The sequence below is a fragment of the Chinchilla lanigera genome, unplaced genomic scaffold (genome assembly GCF_000276665.1).
Source record: "Chinchilla lanigera isolate Chin_1 unplaced genomic scaffold, ChiLan1.0 scaffold00069, whole genome shotgun sequence".
In the NCBI taxonomy this organism is placed as follows: Eukaryota; Metazoa; Chordata; class Mammalia; order Rodentia; family Chinchillidae; genus Chinchilla; species Chinchilla lanigera.
The window spans coordinates 1915211-1921828 of record NW_004955470.1 but is presented as its reverse complement, the minus strand read 5'-3'; positions in this window follow the sequence as shown (position 1 = coordinate 1921828).

Genomic DNA, 6618 nt, shown 5'->3' with positions numbered 1-6618 from the left:
TGTCCCCAGCCTGGGCCTATTTAACCTTGGACCTCACGACAGGCCCTTGTAAGTTCCATGTCTCTCTCTTTCCTTGTGGTCTTCTCTGTGCCCACAGTAAAGGCACTTTATTCTGCTTTACTTCTCTCTGTGCTGAAAAAACCTATCATATTGGTGCTGTGACTTGGTCCAGGCTGTGTGGCCTTACTAAGGGAGAGAGCTTTTACTCACTTGGTTTGAGCCTCCCTGCCAACAAACCCTTTTCCTTTGTTCGGATATTTGCTGTTCCCAGCCTTCATCCAACACCGGCCCACTCCAGTTCTCACAGGTGAACCCCCTTCTGTTCCAGGAGTTCCTGCTTTGGTTTCACTCCTTTTCTGAAAACCGTAGGCCTACTTCAAGACTCTCTTTCAGGACTCCTGTATCCTTTCCATCCTACAGAATGCCCTTCTGACTTCTTGATGATGATTGGGAGAGTGGATTTGGGCATTTTCTCCTCTCTCGCATCCCAGAAAGGGTGATGGCCCTTCAGGGATTTCGAGAACCAACTGCTTCAGCCTCTGGCTCACCTTTGATTTAGCCACAGAATGGGGAACATTACTCCCCACCCTCCAAAGCACACTCTGCTCAGTTGTCTGTCTAATTTAAATACTTGGGGACTAAGAGACACCATTAAACCAAAACAATTAATTTTTTATTGCCAGACAGGCTGGCCTCAATATATCCTAGACAATGAGAGCCAGTGGCCTGAAGATGGCACTTTTGATCTTAATATCCTTAGAGACCTAGATAATTATTGCTAACACAACAGCAAATGGAAGGAATTGCCTTATGTTCGTGCCTTTATTGCTCTCAGGGTGCATCCTTCTCTCCTTCAGGCATGAGGGATGGCCCAAATATGCTTGGCCCATTCCACACAGCCAGAATCTCCTACTAAAGCCTCTCCTGACCCTCTTGATGATGTTCCTCCTGCCTTTGTTCCCCTCCACCTTTTTCTCAGTCTCCATGAGCTGACACGTTTTCCTCAGTCTCCATGAGCTGACCTCTTCCTCTCAGCTCAATCCTAACCAGCCAGATGGGCAAACCCACTCACCCCAGCCATCTCAGCCAGCAGCCCAATCCTATTCTCTCTACCCTTCTTTGCCTATCTCTGAGCCTTCTCCATCTCCCAAACCCGCAGTTCGCCTAGCCCCAACTTTCCACACACCATCCTCAGACCCTACTCCTCCCTCTGCTCCTCTGCCATCATCTCTGCCCTTAGTCCCATGAGCTCGGCCCCATGCTTGGTCTCATTCTCCTCCCCCACAATTAGTTGACGGGTCCCCATCCTCTCCAGATACAACGTCTGTTTCATCTCAAGGTTCTTCTTCCTCTTCTTCCCCTCCCATGTTACCTTCCTCACCTCTGGCTCACCACACCTGGTCTAAGAGGCCTTATGGTAAAAAGTTGCAAGATGGCAACTGCCAGCTGCATGGCCACTGGCAGCCATCTTGTGATGAGCCACATGGTCACCAGTGACCATCTTGCTTTAAGTCACATAGCTACCAGTGGCCATCTTGTCATGAGTTACATGCTCACTAGCAGCCATCTTGCTGCAGGCCACATGGCCACCCTCTGCCATCTTGCCCTGACTCCACTTGCTTGCCGCCAGTCCCCCCACACTCTATTCACCCTTCACCACCTCCTAATTTGTCTCAATCTCAACTCATGTGCCCTCTTCGGGAACAGGCCAGCCCTGAAGGACTAGTTCGTATTCATATTCCTTTTACCCTCTCTGACCTTTCACAAATTTCTAATAAATTGGGGTCTTTTGCAGCTGATCCCCACAGATATACTTTGGAGTTAAAGTCTGTCACCAGTTCTTATGATTTGCATTATTAAGATCTTCTTACCATTCTCAACTTAACTCTTTCTCCTCAGCAAAGGAAGGATAGATAAAGTCTTAATTTTTTCCAAATTCTTATAAGAGATCTCTGACCCACAAAAAATACAAATAAGATTTCTGACTAGTCTTTATAATTACAAACTTAAAAAATTATAGAATTATTATAATTCAATTTGGCCAAAAATATTTGAGTGCACTCTTATTTTATGAGCGAATGTCTTGTGTATGTGTTCTTGTTTGTCTCTCTGTCCAATCTGTAAACAGCTGTTTTATTTGAGCTCAACAAACTTTTCTTCTTGTATTTTTTGATTTTTGAAACAACTGCCTTTAATTTAATTTGACTTATAGATACATGTTATGTAAGCTAAAGATTTGCTTCTACCAAGTTGCCAGTTGGTCAAAATTATGTTAAAATTGGTCTTATAAATGTCATGATATATTACAACTTGAGAGTCTCTCACTGTTCAAAAACTGATGTGTCAAATTATGATTGAATGTTCATAGGACATGAAAAAAAGGGGTTAAGATAAATAAACATCTCAGGGTGGAGAGAGATTGTTGGACAGGACTCCAATTAATGAATAAAAAATCAGCTGCCTGTTTTTGTTCATTAATAAGGAGCCCCAATAATCTCCACAGCCTTATGGGAGACACCTCAATAAATATTGTTCAAAATATATTATTGTGGTATGTTTACACTAGCCATTCTCAAAAGGTCAAGTTTTCAAAAATAACCCATTAAGTTATTTTTGATTAAAAGATGTTATTGGTACAAAACTAAATTTAAAAACAAAATAATTCATTGTCAATTTCACGGTATAGTAAATGTATTCATGTCTTCCAAATGTACAATATTCTAAAATGTAAAACTGGGATTGTTTATAAAAGCGACAGACATTTTCTTTCAGATTCAGACATCTGCCTTTCTCTTGTGCTCCAGATATTTATAATAAGAGGTTGATGTCAGGCCAGCATGAGGTCATCATTTAAATATTAGCCTTTTAACAAAAATTTATGTGATATATATGCTATGTATATGCCACTACATTTAGAGATGCTGAGATATTAAACAGTCCAGACAATGTTACAAATTTCTTAAATGACATCTTGTCTAAGGACAAGTTAGGTAAAATCTCCTTATGTATTAGGTAGGGATGATGACTAAAAGGGCTATTCTATTGTGTTGTAAAAATGTCATTATGCTTGCTATGTTACAATACTATGTATGATTTCTGACTTTCAGTTTTCTTTGTAAAGCTATACAACTGTTATCTATTAACATTCCACAGGGATTCAATTACTAGAACATCCATGATTGGTAAGAAGTAACAGTTCTCTGGCTGTATTTTATATTTCAAGGTGCTTAATACTCTGGTAAAATTTTAATAATTAAGTTCACTGCTCCTATTACAATATAAGTCATTAATCTTCTCTTCTGGATGTTCAACAACTGAGGTTCGGAGACCAAATTAAAAAGACAGATGGGCTAAGAGGACAGCCAATATTTGGCCCTTGGCCTTTGAGGTCAATAAAGACTCAGGACATAAGAGAACCTCTGCTGCAACATCATATAACTCAGTTGAGTCCCTGATCTTCTGATCAAGGAGATGATGGGACCACAGAGGAAAATGATTCTATGGTATAGTGTGCCTAAGGAGAGTCATCAGGAGATAAAGTCTCCCAAGCTTTCACAGAAAGCACCTTGGTCAAGCAATGGCCGTAACACATCCAGACAGCTGACACTGACAGAAGCATGGAGAGGTGCTGTACATGGTTCCAAGGTAAATCCTGAGGAGATTTAACTGACCTTGATAGCAAAAAGTAAATTTTAATTAATACAGGTCTCACTTTAACTTGGTCTTAAACATCCAACAGAGAAGTATACAAGATGTATAAAGTAGTGCCATAATAATACTAATTTCTCCAATAAATTGCTTTATTCTTGCCTAGAGACTACAGAACTCCAAGTAAATATACAGATAAAACAGTGATAAATATGCTAGATTCCTGTTACTGAAAACCACCAGATCTTGTCTAAAGAGAGTGTTATATGATACATATCAAGGCCCTAAGTAACTATACTCAGCAGGCCTTAAATGACACCGTTATCTCTCTCCTAAATAAAAAGTAAAATTAATGAAACGGGCTATGGGCCAGGGATATAGCTCAGTGGCATAACACCTGCCTGGAAAATGCAAGGTCCTGAGTTTGATCCCCAGTACCAAAAAAATAAATAAATAAAACAGGTCATCCTTCAAAAGCAAATTAATAGCTTTGCAGCAGTCACTCTCCAAAATCAATATGCTCTCGATGTTCTGACAGCTGAGAGAGGAGGCACCTGTGCTATATTGGTAGAAGAATGTTGCTACTTTGTAAATCGATCTGGGATCCCTATGGACAAGGTAAAAAATCTTCACACCTGGCTTGAGCATAAACGACCAGAGCTAAAAAACTACCTCTCTCTCCCTATACCATGGTCCTGGTAGAATGACACATTTGGGTCATGGGCACTGTTCTTACTACCTCTTCTGGGGCCTATAATCATGACAATAACCTGTTTACTTGTAGGGTCCTACATTTTTAAACTTTTGTCTAGTTTTATTCAATCCAGGCTTTGCGCAATTACGGCCAATGAACTTGTCGCTCTAGTAGACATCTCCAACACTGGCATTAACAGAGGTAACACCCATCATCCCCTCACCCCCTATCATAGCAACGCCCCTGTTCAGAAGGAAGCCATCTAAGAGGAGTCATGGCCCCCTATAACCAGACAGGAATGATAGGTTTCTCACCTCACTGTAATTCCTGCTGAGTCACTATGGCATCCAGCCAATATGGCGCTGGAGGTCATGTGGTATGGTGCTGAGCGAGGATGGTGCTAAGCCAATATGCTGCTGGCCACTAGAGGCCATGTGCTAAGTCCCACCCCTCTTCCTCTGAGTCAAATTATGACTTCCTACTTCCCTTTTTGTAATATCCTGTTTCCTTTTCCCATGCTCCTGCCCAATCCTGGTCTGCCATGTCAGGTGGTCTGCCTCCTAAACCCCGCCCCTAGCCTGGGGCTATTTAACCTTGGACCCCAGGACAGGCCCTCAGAAGTTCCATGTGTCTCTCTTTCCTTGTGGTCTTCTCTGTGCCCACAGTAAAGGCATTTTATTCTGCTTTACTTCTCTCTGCACTGGAAAATCCTATCAGTGAGAGTGGGGTATTAAGGTTTCCCACTACAGTTGTTAGTGCTTATGTGGTTTTTCATGTCTGTTAGTATTTGTTTTGCGTAGTTGGGTAAACCTGTTTGGTGCATAAATATTTATGATTGTTATCTCTTCTTCTTGGGAGTTTTGATTTAATAAGTATGTAGTGACCTTTCTTATCTCTTTTATTGTTTTATTTTAAAGTTTGCATTGTGTGCAAATAGAATAGCTAACATCCTTTAACTTTTAGTCTATAAAGTTTTTGGTTTAAATGTTTCTTGAATGCCACATATTTTTGGATCTTGCTTCTTGATCCACTCTGCCAGTGTTTCTTTTGATTGGTGAGTTGAGACCATTAATGTTGATGGTTGTAACTGGTAGTATGTATTGGCTTTTTTCACATTATTTTCCTGTTATTTGTTCCCTGCCTTTCTCCTGTTTAACTGCTTGCCCTGCCTGATGGCTTCTATTGGTGTCATATTTGTGGTCTTCATTATCTCTAATATTGTCTTCAGAGCATCCTGTAGAGTTGGTCTTGTGGTCATAAATTTCTTCAGTTGTTCTTTGAATGACTCCTTTTTTTGGTCCTAATACTGGTGTTTTGTGTCTTCTCCCCTTTTTTTGGGGGGTTGTTAATCTTATTGTTTACAAACAAGATCATTTAGTTCAGTTTATTTTATAATTTTTGTTTTCAAATCCATTGTTTTCTATTATTTCCTTCCTCCTGAATTGGATTTAATTTGCTGTACTTACTCTAGTTTCTATTTTGATTTTTTTTGTTGTTGTTTTGTTTTTGCTTTTTGAGACAGGGTCTCACCAGGTAGTTCAAAACTATGTAGCCCAGGTTAGCCTTGAACTCCTGGCAATCCTCCTGCATCAGCCTCTCTCGTGCTGGGATTATAGGCATGTGCCACCACAACCATGAGACCTTTCTTACGTAAGAATTTAAAGCAATAAAATTTCCTTTAAACACTGCTTTATCTACATCTATGATCTTTTCCATTTTTCCCAAATACAGATACTCCCCATTTAATGATCTACCTGTTTAACAACTGTATGGACTTGTGACTGAGTCGTGCTATTCACAAGCTGCTGCTTGGATTTACGACACAGAAGCATGAGTGGCAGTGTAGCCTTACGGTGGCTTCTACAATACAGTACTTTAATTTTTGCTGATTATACTGTATGGTTCAGCAGCTTTATATTGTTACACATTATAGTGCTGCATGTAAGTTATACAAATGAAAACAAAGTCATCCAGTCAGTGTTTCCTTTGACCATTTCATTGTTCTGAATATTGTAACATACCCACTATACACAATTCCTCATTTAGCAAGCAATTCACTTAATGACCTTATGGCATGACTGTCAAATGAGGAAAGTATTTCCTAACTCTTAAGATTTACTTGATCTATGGATTAATAAGGTTTGTTTTATAAACCAGGATATGATTATCTTGTCAATGGTCCATGAGCACTTGGAAAGAATACACATTCCACATGTCTGTGAAGTGTCCCATAAACATCACTTAGGTAAGTTAGTTGATAGTGTTCAGCTCTTCTA